At 42.7% G+C, this 15,466-nt stretch overlaps 1 protein-coding gene across 5 annotated transcripts in view; it reads left to right on the forward strand.

The window, feature by feature from the left end:
• The first annotated feature begins 301 nt into the window (after positions 1-301).
• Positions 302-15,466, forward strand: part of SCAF11 (SR-related CTD associated factor 11) — a 90,610-nt gene continuing 75,445 nt past the window's right edge. For 3 of the 5 annotated variants that reach the window (XM_069584505.1, XM_069584507.1, XM_069584506.1), the window contains exon 1: positions 347-791. The gene's annotated coding sequence lies outside the window, so the exon portion shown is untranslated. Of the gene's footprint in view, positions 792-15,466 lie in introns of all 5 variants that reach the window. The other 2 variants (XM_069584503.1, XM_069584504.1) reach the window with 1 other exon arrangement.

Consider the following 15,466-nt stretch of genomic DNA (forward strand, 5'->3'; position numbering starts at 1 on the left):
TCAGGCGGGTAACGCTGCAGGAAGAAAACTTAATCCACCGCCAAACAACAAAACACTGTTTTCAATAGCAGATAGGATAGTAAAGGCCGCACAAAGCCCCTCATGTCCTGTTCCCCGAGAGCCTTCTTAACTGTCTTCTGCAGCTTGGGGTGTACAGCCGGCAACGCAAGGCTGACTCCAGCGCGCCGCGCAGGCGCAGAACCCGCGGCGTGGGAGGAGAGCCGGGCGTTAAGGACGTTTCCCAGAAGCCCGCGCCACGAGCTGGGGCCCTCCCTCCTGCTCGCAGGCCGCGTGACTTGACTCCGCCCGTCACGTTCTTCCGTCGCAAACGGTGGATTGCCAGCGCCCCCCTGAGGTCTGGTTGAGCGCTGCAGTCGTGCACGCAGGGCCAGTGCGAGCGGGTAGGGAAACAGCGAAGGGTCCGCCGCCGCCGCCGCCGCCGCCGGCGTCACCGTAGCGCGCCGACCTGTGGCGGCGCGGCTTAGCCGAGGGGAGAAGAGGGGGAGGGGGAAGGGGACGCGCGGAGCGGAGCGGGAGGAGGCCAGACGGGGCGGGGGGAGGGGGAGCAGCGGTGGCGCAAGCCGCGCGGAGCAGCGCAGCCCGGGTCCGCTCCCTGCTCCACCGCCGCCACCTCCCGCGCCAGCCAGCAGAGCCGGCCTCAGCGGCCCCCGGAATACCTCAAAGCGGACGGAGTCCATGTTGGGGAACTTGGCGGCGGCGTGACGGGAACCTGGGGACCTGCAGTGGGGCTGCCGCCGCCGCCGGAGCCTGCGCCTCGACCTCGGCCTGAGGTAAACACGGGCCGACCCCGGGGGTGGACGGGCGCAGACAGCTGTCGCTGCGGGGTGGGGTGGACGGGCCGGCGGAGTGGGGGAGAGGGGGCCCGGGGCGATGGGAGGGCGGACAAAGTTTCGGAATCCCGCGCGGCCCAGGCGGCGTTCTGCGCTCGGAGGAAAGTTGGAGCCGCCTCTCGAGGCGGGGGAGGCTGAGGCGGGGAGGCCCCGCGTTCCTCTCGCCACCCCCGCGAGGGCGGCCCCGTGTCGGCCGCCGCCGCCTCGCTGTCGGTACCCCGTCCCATTTCCTCCTTGTGGCCTACCCGCCGCCTCCGCCGGCGGCTCCCGTCCCCGCCCGGGGTCCTGGGGGAGTGGGTTGAGCCTAGGGTTCTCGGCGGCAGGGTCGCCACACGTCCAACCCCGTCCCTGCGGGGCACTGTGTCCTGCTGGGCTTCCGGGAGCTCCCCGACTCCGGCTCTCTCTCGACTTGGGAGACTTTGCTTTTGTCAATAGCGTCCAAGCCCGTTTGTGAAACCAAACTTTACTGCGCGGTGACCTCTCGGAGTGCGCGACTAGGGAAGAGCCGGCGTTTCAGAGCATCCGCGTTACCCCATGCTCTGAATTCCAAACTCTTCTCCCACCTTCGATTTTTAAACCAGTTTCCCCGTCTGATGAGAGGGCCGGGAGGTCTCAACTTGGCTCCATCAGTCGCTCCTCCTTAGCTACTAGGAATTTTGAACCATTAAAAACATTTTTTAGAGAGGTCTGGCCGTCTTGCTCTGTCCCCCCATTTTGAAAAATTGTTCTGAAAGTAAGCGCCTGATTTAAGAGTAGTTGAATAAAACATTCAGATACGAATATGGAATTTAAAAATATTCTCAAAGTATTTCTGTACCCTGTTATATACACAGTGTCTACGAGTTGAGCGTTTTTCAGTCATTTTGGTTTACATTTTAATGTTTTTGTCACTGCTAGTGAACTAAGATATTCAGGCAGAACTGACCAAAAAGTTTTTAATATAGTGCTTTGGCTAGTAGATGCCGTTCTTCAGTTTTCCCAATTTGGGAAATTCACTGAATATTGGAAAAAGCATGTTTAGTAGATGCGTTTTTTCATTATAAAACAGAAGTTGATTCGTGCATATGACTACTTACCTCAGCAGGATGTTGAAGTACATTCTTAAATGTGGGTTTTGTGTTTTATTGGTATTAAAATTTTGATATGTAATCAAGTCTTTTTCCACGTTATTGCTTTCTCTTCCCTGTTTCTTTGGCAGTTGGCCTAATCATTTGACTTTTTTGCTGTTTGCTAAGAGCTGCAATAAAGTTTGTGGGACTTTTGTTTTTGTTGTTTTAACGAACTGGCAGAAGAAATGAAATTGTCTTTTTTATTTCTTTTGTTTTACTATTATGAAAGGTAATCTGAGTTTACTTTGTATTTTGTTTATGCAATATGAAGAATTTTTTAAAGATTAGCAATTCTTATTGTAACTGCATTTTTTTTCCGCTATAGTTTTTTCTTGTTCGGTGCTTGCAAGTATTTTAATAATCAGTACATTTTTCGTTGAGCTGGTGACCTTTATGCTTGAGAATTTGAGTACCTCTTAAGATTTTGGCAGGGTAGGATTTGGATCTCTGCTTACTCAAGTGTACTTATGCTATAAAGACATTTTCACTATGTTGAGGGGGAAGAAAACTGGAAGAAAATGGAAAATTGTTCCTAAATATGTTACTTGAAACTTAAGTCATGGAAAGTTTTTAAGGGGTGTATTTTTGTATGCTTTTAGGTGGTAGTAACGGGTTTCATTGCTTATATAGTTCTATTTGCTAACTAAACAAATGTTTGAAATTCCCTCTGTTTCAGGCTTTTTTATACTTAAGCTCTTTTTTGTTTTTGAGAGCTCTGTCTCCTATTTGGTCATCCTTCAACACCGAAAGGGCTTCCCTCATAGCTCCGTTGGTAAATCATCTGCCTGCAGTGCAGGAGACCTGGGTTCGATTCCTGGGTCAGGAAGATTCCCTGGAGAAGGAAATGGCAACCCACTCCAGTATTCTTGCCTGGAGAATCCCATGGACAGAGGAGCCTGACAGGCTACAGTCCATGGGATCGCAAGAGTCGGGCACGACTTGGCAACTAAACCAACCACAGCGGGTTTCATGGGTTAACATCGAAACTGTTCAGGGGTCATTCAGCTTCCCTACAATCCTTTGGGCCCTAACCAGTACTTCAGGCAATTTTCTTGAAAGGTTATGCTGTTAATCAGAGATAGGATGAATCAGTGCTGTTACCAGTAGCATCTTTTAGTAATTAGAAAGTGTAGAATTATATTACTCATCTACCTAATACTTTTTTTTTTTAAGTTTCATCAGTGAGACATAGCTGTAAAACCTAACTAAGGAGAATGGCAGGTACAAAAATAATGAAGAGTCAGCCCTAGAATAATTTTCATTGTAAGTTCCTTTTAGTAAGCTCTGCCATCATTTACCATTGTCTTTTAGTGATGTGAATTGAATCTTGACTTACCTTCCCCAGTGAAATAATCTTAATTATATCCCCTGTCTCAAAGAATAAGTTAATAGCTTTACATTGAATCTTGCATCTGATGGTGATAAACTTTTAGTAGCACTGAGTAGAGCCTGGAGTTAAAATATCCTGTATCATTTTATTGCTGTTCCCAATGCTTGTCTTTTCATTGTTATGGTCCTCACTTTCCTTTTTATTTTTAAGTTGTGGCTTTGTAATTCCTAGTGCACATAAAAGTTCAATATAAAATGTAAAAACAACACTGTCATCTCTCACAGAATAACATTCTGAGATGTTTCACTATGACCTTTGTTCCCTAGAGTCTTTAACACTCAGCAGCCAGAGTGATCCTGATAAAATACATCAGATCCTGTCACTTCTCTTCTCAAATGGCTTCCCTTCTCAGTCATAGTTAAATACATAGCTCTTACTGTGGTCTGCCAGGATCTGAGACTTTTTGAGTGTCTTCCTCTCTGACTTCAGTTTCTCTAGCTACACTTCTCTACTCTACTACTGAGATTTTCTTTGACTACTCTTAAAGCGTCAGGCCATCCTCCTACATTTCTTAGCCCTTTTTAAGCCAGGTTTTTCTCCATAGCACTTAACATTTTCCAAGATGCTGTATAATTTACTAACTTAAGTTTATTGTTTTTTTCTCTTTAAAGCAAGTTCTATAAGAATGAGATTTGTCAGTTTGGGTCACTGTTTTGTCCCTGAACACTGAACAGTGTCTGATGTATAGTAGGTACTTAACAAATATTAACATGGTTTCTTGCCTGGAGAATCCCAGGAACATGGGAGCCTGGTGGGCTGCCGTCTGTGGGGTCGCACAGAGTCGGACACGACTGAAGCGACTTAGCAGCAGCAGCAGCTAAACACATGAAAACATTAAAAATAATAATTGTGGTTTGAAATTTGAGGCTATGCAAGTTTCATTTTTTTGTATAAACTGCTAGGTTACTTATATCTATGCATTAAGATCTATTCAGTTTAAAGGACAGTATGACAGAACGTGATCTTGAAGGTAGTTTGTCAGAATATAGAGAAAACTAAGAATGCTTGGCTAAGAGTGGAGTGGTATAACCTTCTTATTCTTTGAAATGTTGTCATTTAGAAGTCAGGTTAGTCTTGTTTTTTGGGAGTCCCAGAAGGCAGAACTAGGATTGTGGTGATGTGTATTGAAAGAAAGGGGAGACGGCAAGAATGGATATGGAGACATCAGTAAAGACTTTTGCAGTAGCAGTCCAGAGTAGATGAGGATAGCTTGAATTAGGATGAGAAATGTGGAGGTGGACAAACGTGTGATCATCAGGCCATGCTCACTGGATTGAAGGTGAAGGAGAGAGAAATTTGAAAGATGACTCTTGAGTTAAATGGATGAGTTGATGGTGGTACCAAAAAAAAAGACCAGGGTTCTTCTGATTCTGACTAGTGACTTTGAGCTTTGGAGCTTTCACAGGGATATTTCTGTAGGCAATTAGATACTTGATTCTAAAGTTCCAAGGAGAGGTATGGGCTGGTGGGCTGCCGTTTATGGGGTTGCGCAGAGTCGGACACGACTGATGCGACTTAGCAGCAGCAGCATATAGGTAGTTGAAACTATAGATGAAATTGTTTAGGGAAAGGTCTATAACTTGGAAAAAAGAGCTGCTAAAATGGAATCACAGTAGCCTCTAACGTTTAAAAAAAAAAGTTGTTACAGGAATGTGAGCTCCCAAAGAATCTGTGAAGGACAGAGAAATAGGAGTTGAGGGTATTACAGAAACCAAAGGAAGAGAGTATTTGAAGGGGAGAGTAGTCAGTAGGGTTAAGTGATGATCAGAGTTGAGTAAAGTGAGAACTAACAGACTTTTCTTTGGGAAATTCTTTGGCAGTCCAGTGGTTAGGACTCCTGACTGTCACTGCCCAGGGCCCAGGTTCAATCCCTGATTAGGAGACTAAAATCCCACAAGCTGCATGGCAAGGCCAAAAAAAAGAGAAAAAAGATTTTTCTTTGCATTTAACAACATGGAGCTCATTAGCCTTTTGAACAAGCAGGATAGTAAGCTTATTTTCCAACTGATGCTCCTGAAATTGCTTAACTAGATCTAGAAATACTGAGATCAAAGATTAAGAAATCATCCAGTCACATTATAGAAGAGACTTCTGTTCAGTTGCTCAGTTGAGTCTGATTCTGTGATCCCATGGACTGCAGCATGCCAGGCTTCCCTGTCCATCACCAACTCCCGGAGCTTGCTCAAACTCATGTCCGCTGAGTCGGTGATGCCATCCAACCATCTCATCCTCTGCTATCCCCTTCTCTTACCTTCAGTCTTTCCCAGCATCAGGGTATTTTCAGATGAGTCAGCTCTTCACATCAGGTGGCCAAAGTATTTGAGTTTCAGCTTCAACATCAGTCCTTCCAATGAACACCCAGGACTGATCTCCTTTAGGATGGACTGGTTGGATCTTCTTGCAGTCTAAGGGACTCTTAAGAGTTTTCTCCAACACCACCAGTTCTTTGGTACTCAGCTTTCTTTATGGTCTCACATCCATACATGACTTCTGGAAAAACCATAGCTTTGACTAGACTGACCTTTGTTGACAAAGTAACGTTTCTGTTTTTTCATATATTGTCTAGGTTGGTGATAACTTTTCTTCCGAGGAGCAAGCGTCTTTTAATTTCATGGCTGCAGTCCCCATTTGCAGTGATTTTGGAGCACCCCCCAATATACAGTCTGTCACTTTTCCATTGTTTCCCCATCTGTTTGCCATGAAGTTATGGGACCAGATGCCATGATCTTAGTTTTCTGAATGTTGAGCTTTAAGCCAACTTTTTCGCTCTTCTCTTTCACTTTCATCAAGAGGCTATCTAGTTCTTTTTCACTTTGTGCCATAAGGGTGGTGTCACCTGCATATCTGAGGTTATTGATATTTCTCCCTGCAATCCTGATTCCAGCCTGTGCTTCATCCAGCCCAGCATTTCTCATGATGTACTCTGCATAGAAGTTAAATAAGCAGGGTGACAGTATACAGCCTAGATGTACTCCTTTCCCGATTTGGAACCAGTCTGTTGTTCTATGTCCAGTTCTAACTGTTGCTTCCTGACCTGCATACAGATTTCTCAGGAGGCAGGTCAGGTGGTCTGGTATTCCCATCTCTTCAAGAATTTTCCGCAGTTTGTTGCGATCCATACAGTCAAAGGCTTTGGCATAGTCAGTAAAGCAGAAGAGATGTTTTTCTGGAACTCTCTTGCTTTTTTGATGATCCATCAGATGTTGGCAATTTGATCTCTGGTTCCTCTGCCTTTTCTAAATACAACTTGAACATCTGGAAGTTCACGGGTTCATGTACTGTTGAAGCCTGGCTTGGAGAATTTTGAGCATTACCTTGCTAGAGTGTGAGATGAGTGAAATTGTGCGGTAGTTTGAGCATTCTTTGGCATTGCCTTTCTTTGGGATTGGAGTGAAAACTGTCCTTTTTCAGTCCTGTGGCCACTGCTGAGTTTTCCAAATCTGCTGGCATATTGAGTGCAGCACTTTCACCACATCATCTTTTAGGATTTGAAATAGCTCAACTGAAATTCCATCGCCTCCACTAGCTTTGTTCCTAGGCTCACTTGACTTTGCACTCCAGGATGTCTGGTTCTAGGTGAGTGATCACACCATTGTGGTTATCTGGGTCATGAAGATCTTTTTTGTATAGTTCTGTGTATTCTTGCCACCTCTTCTAATATCTTCTGGTTCTGTTAGCTCCATATCATTTCTGTCCTCCATTGTGCCCATCTTTGCATGAAATATTCCCTTGGTATCTCTAATTTTCTTGAAGAGATCTCTAGTCATTCCCATTGGATTGTTTTCCTCTCTTTCTTTGCATTGATCACTGAGGAAGGCTTTCTTATCTCTCCTTGCTATTCTTTGAACTCTGCATTCAAATAGGTATATGTTTTCTTTTCTCCTTTGCCTTTAGCTTCTGTTCTTTTCACAGCTATTCGTAAGGCTTCCTCAGACAACCATTTTGCCTTTTTGCGTTTTTCTTGTTGGGATAGTCTTGGTCACTGCTTCCTGTACAATGTCATGAACCTCCACCCGTCATAGTTCTTCTGTTTATCAGATCTAATCCCTTGAATCTATTTGTCACTTCCTTTGTATACTTGTAATGGAATTGATTTAGGTCATACCTGAATGGTCTAGCGGTTTTCCCTACTTTCTTCAATATAAGTCTGAATTTTTTTTTTTAAGTCTCAAACTTTAACAAAAGTTCCAAGTTAGTGCAAAAAACTGAGTAAGTTGTAGATTGCAGTCTCATTGCCCCAATCAAGGACAGGGACATTCTATTACAGGAACAATATTAAGCTTAGGAAATTAATATTGGTATATTACTACCATCTACTCAAACATCATCCAGGTTTTGCCAGTTTTCATAGTGATTTCCTCTGTAACAAAGTGATCCGGTTCAGAATTCTCTGTTGCATTTATTTAATTATAGTGTCTTTTTACATTGCTTCAGCCTGGAACAATTTCTCAGTCTTTCATTGATTTTCATGGCCCTGACACTTAAAAAGATTACAGGTTAGTTTTGTTGTAAAATGTCCAGTGATTTGGATTTGCCTGGTGTCTCCTTCAGATTGTGCATTTTTGATAGGAGTACCACAGTGATGATACTGTGTTCATGTTACATCCTGTCCAATGGCATAGTTATATTTGTCCCCTTACTGACGATGTGCATTTTGATCACTTAAGTAAGGTGAGTTAGCTCAGTCGTGTCCGACTCTTTGCGACCCCATGGACTGTAGCCTACCAAGCTTCTCCATCCATGCGATTTTCCAGGCAAGAATACTGGAGTGGGTTGCCATTTCCTTCTCCAGAAGATCTTCCCGACCCAGGGATTGAACCCAGGTCTCCCGCCTTGTAGACAGACGCTTAACCGTCTGAGCCACCAAGGAAGTCCTAAGTAAGGTGAAGTCTCCAAGCCTCTTTACTGAAGAGTTTCCCTCCCTTTTAGTAATTAATAAGTACTTTGTGGGAAAGTATTTTGAGACTATGTTAAGCTCTATCCTTATCAAACTTGCTGTTTGTTGATTCTCAAATTGCCCCAGGTTTGGCTAGTGATGAAAGCCACTTCAAGCTAGTTTCTGTGTTCTTCTGACTTGCTTTGAGCACTCCTTACTTTTTGAAAAGAAAATGTTCCAGGCTCAGCTTAAACTTTCCTTGCCACAGCCCTGGAATCAACCATTTCTCCAAGGTGTGGCTTCTTTTAGTGGAGAAAGGTATTCAGAAACCAAGATTTTGTTACTATATTTATATTTCCATCTCTATATTGAGTTGGTGCCAGTTTTTCCAATAAACAGTGGTTTTTTTTCCCCCAGTTTTCTCCTCTGAGTTTATAACTCCCTTTTCTTAAAAGGAATTACTTACCTCCCATCACCCTTAGTTATTTACTTATAGGATCAATCCCAGCTATGTAGCCAGTTTCCCGCTGCCATTGCTGCTCCCTTCCCTGTCTTGCATAACATTTTCACTCTGCTAGGGCTCTGACACCTTGTACCAGGATGCATTCCTCATTCCAGGCTTCTCTCATACCTCATGCAGAGCATCTTGCCATTCTGCTTGAGTTCTAATACCTCATTCTGGGCTATCTTACCATCGCTGGTATGGACACTTTGCCCACAGACTTAGCTTCTAACACATCCAGGTGAAATTGTAACATACCGACATGTACTTTTAAAGATTATACTTACTTGTTTCTACAAAAGATAATTGTACCAACAATTTTAGTGAAAATTAGAGAAATTTGTTCTCAAGTTTTAATATAAACCCTCTTGAGATTCTCACATCTCTTAGTGATAAGACTAATCTTTCTCCTTATTTCTTTCTGTACCCTAGAGTTCTCAGATGTATTTAAAAAAATGATTAATTTTTGGCTGTGCTGGGGCTTTGTTGCTGTGTAGGGGTTTTAGTTGCAGCGAGTTGGGGTTACTCTTTAGTTGCGTTGTGTGGGCTTTCCGTTGTGGTGGCTTCTCTTGTGGAGCACAGGCTCTAGGCGCTTAGGCTTGAGTACTTGAGGTTCATGGGCTTTGTAGTTGTAGTGCACAGGCTTATTTTCTCCGTGGCACCTGGAATCTTCCCAGATCAGCAATCCAACCTGTGTCTGCTGCATTGACAGATTCTTCTTTTTTTTTTTAAACCACTGAGCCACCAGGGAAACCTCTCAGATGTAGTTTTAAGGGAGTTTTTTTTTTTTTTTTAACTGTTATCTTAACAGTAAGGTTAAAAATCAGTTTTCTGTTTCTGTAGGTTTTAGAGTCAGTCATACCTGGCTCTGAATACCGATCGTCCCATATGCTGATTGTCACCTCTCGTAGGTGACTGTCAGTAGTGGCACTAGTTGTAAAGAATCTGCCTGCCAGCATAGGAGACACAAGAGACACCAGTTGGATCCCTGGGTCAGAAAGAGTCCCTGGAGTAGGAAATGGCACCGCACTCCAGTATCTTGCCTGGAAGATTCCATGGGCAGAGGAATCTGGCAGACTACAGTTCATGGGGCCACAGAGAGTTGGACACACACAGTGAGCACACACAGTGTCCTCACCTATTTTCGGTAATGTTTACCTGAGTCTGGTGGTAATAGCACCTAACTCCATCTCTGTCTTTCATAACTTTGTTAGCTCTGTTTAGTGAATGATTTTAAAGCCTTTTAAGCAGTGTGGTAATATTGAATCTTGGTGGTGTTTTAATTTTTTTAATGTACTGTGGCTTGGTGTTTAAATGTGCAGAAGTGTGCCAGAGTATTTAGTTCATTTCCTGATATAAAGTAATCATTCTCTCTACCTCTAATTCTGTGCTCCAGGTTTGTTGATATCTATGTGTCTGTTAGGTCTGGGGTGAAACATAGCCTTTGCTTTAAATAATTATATATTTTTTAAAGGACTTAAGAGGAGAAAAAATAATCTCATATATTCCTAAATATTTGCTATTTTCTTGTTGTTGTTCTTTCTTAATGAAATTTCAATTTTGTTTCTTGTGTCATATCTCTTCAGCCTGAAGCATTTCTTTTAAGTAGCCCTTTTGGTGATAAATTCTCTTTGTTTTGCTTAACTGAAATGTCTTTTCCATTTTTGCTTCTTTGATCTTTCTTTTGAGTTAATCCTATTTGATGCACCCTGAACTTTGTGAATTTTTAAATTTGCCTTTCACCAAGTTAGAGAGGTTTTTTGAGCATTATTTCTTCAAATATATTTTTCTATACCAATCTTTTTCCTTTTTCTGGGCATGAGTCGAACTTTGGATATTGTCCATAGGAGCCTGAGACTCTTCATTTTCTTTCAGTCTCTTACTTCTCTGATCTTCATATCAGATCATTTCTGTTACTGTATCTTCACATTTACTGACTCATTCCTTTACATTTCCATCCTGTTTTTAAGATCTTATTTCAGACATTGTGTTTTTCAGTTCTAGAATTTCCATTTGTTTCTTTCTTTGTTTAAAAAACATAGTTATTGTTTATCTGCTGAGAACCTCTGTCTTCCTATTCATTTCACCAGTGTTACTTTTTTCTCTGTGGAACATAACGTGTATGTATTTAATTTAAGATCATGCCTGACAAATGAGCTGACTAAATATTACCTAAGGATGTTTTTCAGTTCAGTTGCTCAGTCTTGTCCAACTCTTTGCGACCCCATGGACTGCAGCACGCCAGGTTTCCATGTCCATCACCAACTCCCTGAGTTGCTCAAACTCATGTCCAGTGAGCCAATGATACGGTCCAACCATCTCATCCTCTACTGTCCCCTTTTCCTCCTGCCTTCAATCTTTCCAAGGATCAGGGTATTTCCAGTGAGTTGGTTCTTTGCATCTGGTAGCCTAACTATTGGAGCGTTAGTTTCACCATTTGTCCTTCCAATTAATATTCAGGACTGATTTCCTTTAGGATTGGCTGGTTTGATCTCCTTGCAATCCAAGGGACTCTCAAGAGTCTTCTCCAACACCACAGTTCAAAAGCATCAGTTCTTCGGTGCTCAGCTTTCTTTATGGTCCAAATCTCACATCCATACATGACTACTGGAAAAATCATAGTTTGGACTAGACGGATCCTTGTCAGTAAAGTTAATGACTCTGCTTTTTAATACACTGTCTAGGTTGGTCATAGCTTTTCTTTGAAGGAGCAAGCGTCCTTTAATTCTATGGCTGCAGTCACCATCTGAAGTGATTTTGGAGCCAAAGAAAATAAAGTCTTTCACTGTTTCCATTGTTTCCCCATCTATTTACCGTGAAGTGATAGGACCTGATGTTGTGATCTTAGTCTTTTGAATATTGAGTTTTAAGTCAGCTTTTTCACTCTCCTCTTTCACTTTCATCAAGAGGCTCTTTAGTTCTCCATTTTCTGCCATAAGGGTGGTATTATCTGCATATCTGAGATTATTGATATTTCTCCCTGCAATCTTGATTCCAGCTTGTAATTAATCTCACCTGGCATTTCTCATGATGTACTCTGCATATAAGTTAAATAAGGTGACAAGATTCAGCCTTGACGTACTCCTTTTCTAATTTGGAACCAGTCTGTTGTTCCATATCTGGTTCTAACTGTTGCTTCTTGATCTGCATTGAGATTTCTCAGGAGTCAGGTAACATGTTCTGGTATTCCTGTCCTTTTCAGAATTTCCCACAGTTTATTGAGATCCGCAAAGTCAGTGGCTTTGGCATAGTCAATAAAGCAGAAGTACATGTTTTTCTGGAATTCTCTTTCTTTTTGTATGATCCAGTGGATGTTGGCAATTTGATCTCTGGTTCCTCTGCCTTTTCTAAAATCACCTTGAACATCTGGAAGTTCTTGGTTCATGTACTGTTGAAACCTAGCTTGAAGAATTTTGAGCATTACCTTGCTAGCATGTGAGTTGAGTGCAGTTGTGTAGTAGTTTGAGCATTCTTTGGCATTGCCTTTCTTAGGGATTGGAATGAAAACTGACCTTTCCAGTCCTGTGGACACTGCTGAATTTTCCAAATTTGTTGGCATATTGAATGTGGCACTTTCACAGCATCATCTGTCAGGATTTGAAATAGCTCAACTGGAATTCCATCACCTCCACTAGCTTTGTTTGTAGGGATGCTTCCTAAGGCCCACTTGTCTTCACATTCCAGGATGTCTGGCTCTAGGTGAGTGGTCACACCATCGTGGTTATCTGGGTCATGAAGATCTGTTTTGTGTAGTTCTTCTGTGTATTCTTGCCACCTCTTAATAGCTTATGCTTCTATTAGGTCCATACTATTTCTGTCCTTTATCGAGCCCATCTTTGCAGAAATGTTCCCTTGGTATCTCTGATTTTCTTGAAGAGTTCTCTAGTCTTTCCTATTCTGTTGCTTTCCTCAATTTCTTTGCATTGATCACTTAAGGCTTTCTTATCTCTTTTGGCTATTCTTTGGAATTCTGCATTCAGATGGGTATATCTTTCCTTTTCTCATTTGCCTTTCACTTCTCTTCTTTTCTCAGCTATTTTTAAGGCCTTAGACAACCATTTTGCCTTTTTGTGTTTCTTCTTGGGGATGGTTTTGATCACCACCTTCTGTACACTGTTATGAACCTCCATCCATAGTTCTTCAGGCACTCTTATCTATCAGATCTAATCCCTTGAATCTATGATTTAGGTCATACCTGAATGGTCTAGGGGTTTTCCCTACTTTCTTCAATTTAAGTCTGAATTTTGCAATAAGGAGTTCATGGTCTGAACCACTGTCAGCTCCTGGTCTTGTTTTTGCTGACTGTATTGAGCCTCTCCATCTTCAGCTACAAAGAATATAATCAGTTTAATTTCTGTATTAACCATCTGGTGTTGTCTATGTGTAGAGTCGTCTCTTGTGTTGTTGGAAGAGGCTGTTTGCTTTGACCAGTGCATTGTCTGGCAAAACTCTGTTAGCCTTTTCCCTGCTTCATTTTGTACTCCCAGGCCAAACTTGCCTATTACTCCAGGTATCTCTTGACTTCCTACTTTTGTATTCCAGTCCCCTATGATGAAAAGGACATCTTTTTTTGGCTGTTAGTTCTAGAAGGATTTAGGTCTTTATAGAACTGTTGAACTTCAGCTTTTTTGGCATTAGTGGTTGGGGTGTAGACTTGGATTACTGTGATATTGAATGATTTGTCTTGGAAACGAACAGAGATCATTCTGTCATTTTTGAGATTGTATCCAAGTACTGCATTTCGGACTCTTTTGTTGACCACGATGGCTACTCCATTCCTTCTAAAGGATTCCTGCCCACAGTAGTAGATATAATGGTCTTCTGAGTTAAATTCACCCATTGCAGTCCATTTTAGTTCCCTGATTCCTAGAATGTCGATATTCACTCTTGCCATCTCCTGTTTGACCACTTCCAATTTACTTTGATTCATGGACCTAACTTTCCAGGTTCCTATGCAATATTGCTCTTTACAGCATCAGACCTCGCTTCTATCACCAGTCCCATCAACAACTGGGTGGTGTTTTTGCTTTGGCTCCATCCCTTCATTCTTCCAGGAGTTATTCCTCCACTGATCTCCAGTAGCATATTGGGCACTTACTGTCCTGGGGAATTCCCCTTTCAATATCCTATCATTTTGCCTTTTCATACTGTTCATGGGGTTCTCAAGGCAAGAATACTGAAGTGGTTTGCCATTGCCTTCTCCAGTGGACCACATTCTGTCGAACAAAGCTAGTGGAGGTGATGGAATTCCAGTTGAGCTGTTTCAAATCCTGAAACATGATGCTGTGAAAGTGCTGCACTCAATATGCCAGCAAATTTGGAAAACTCAGCAGTTGCCACAGGATGGGAAAAGGTCTGTTTTCATTCCAATCCCAAAGAAAGGCAATGCCAAAGAATGCTCAAACTACCGCACAGTTGCACTCATCTCAACGTTAGTAAAGTAATGCTCAAAATTCTCCAAGCCAGGCTTCAGCAATACGTGAGCCATGAACTTCCAGATGTTCAAGCTGGTTTTAGAAAAGGCAGAGGAACCAGAGATCAAATTGCCAACATCCACTGGATCATCAAAAAAGCAAGAGAGTTCCAGAACAACATCTATTTCTGCTTTATTGACTATGCCAAAGCCTTTGACTGTGTGGATCACAATAAACTGTGAAAAATTCTGAGAGAGATGGGAATACCAGACTACCTGACCTGCCTCTTGAGAAACCTATATGCAGGTCAGGAGCAAGAGTTAGAACTGGACATGGAACAACAGACTGTTTCCAAATAGGAAAAGGAGTACGTCAAGGCTGTATATTGTCACCCTGCTTATTTAACTTATATGCAGAGTTTATCATGAGAAATGCTGGGCTGGAAGAAGTGCAAGCTGGAATCAAGATTGCTGGGAGAAATACCAGTCACCTCAGATATGCAGATGACACCACCCTTAAGGCAGAAAGTGAGGAGGAACTGAAAAGCCTTTTGATGAAAGTGAAAGAGGAGAGTGAAAAAGTTGCCTTAAAGCTCAACATTCAGAAAATGAAGATCATGGCATCTGGTCCCATCACTTCATGGGAAATAGATGGGGAAACAGTGGAAACAGTGTCAGACTTTATTTTTTTGGGCTCCAAAATCACTGCAGATGTGACTGCAGCCATGAAATTCAAAGACGCTTACTCCTTGGAAGGAAAGTTATGACCAACCTAGGCAGCATGTTAAAAAGCAGAGACGTTACTTTGTCAACAAAGGTCCGTCTAGTCAAGGCTATGGTTTTTCCAGTAGTCATGTATGGATGTGAGAGTTGGACTGTGAAGAAAGCTGAGCGCCACAGAATTGGTGCTTTTAAACTGTGGTGCTGGAGAAGACTCTTGAGAGTCCCTTGGACTGCAAGGAGATCCAACCAGTCCATCCTAAAGGAGATCAGTCCTGCGTGTTCATTGGAAGGACTGATGCTGAAACTAAAACTCAAATACTTTGGCCACCTCATGCGAAGAGTTGACTCACTGGAAAAGACTCTGATGCTGGGAGGGATTGGGGGCAGGAGGAGAAGGGGACGACAGAGGATGAGATGGCTGGATGGCATCACCGACTCAATGGACATGGGTTTGGGTGAACTCCTGGAGTTGGTGATGGCAGGGAGTCCTGGTGTGCTGCGGTTCATGGGGTCTCAGAGTTGGACACAACTGAGTGGCTGAACTGAACTGAACTGGTCCATTTTAGCTCATTCCTAAAATGTCGATGTTCACTCCTGCCATC

Source organism: Ovis canadensis, chromosome 3 (genome assembly GCF_042477335.2).
Source record: "Ovis canadensis isolate MfBH-ARS-UI-01 breed Bighorn chromosome 3, ARS-UI_OviCan_v2, whole genome shotgun sequence".
In the NCBI taxonomy this organism is placed as follows: Eukaryota; Metazoa; Chordata; class Mammalia; order Artiodactyla; family Bovidae; genus Ovis; species Ovis canadensis.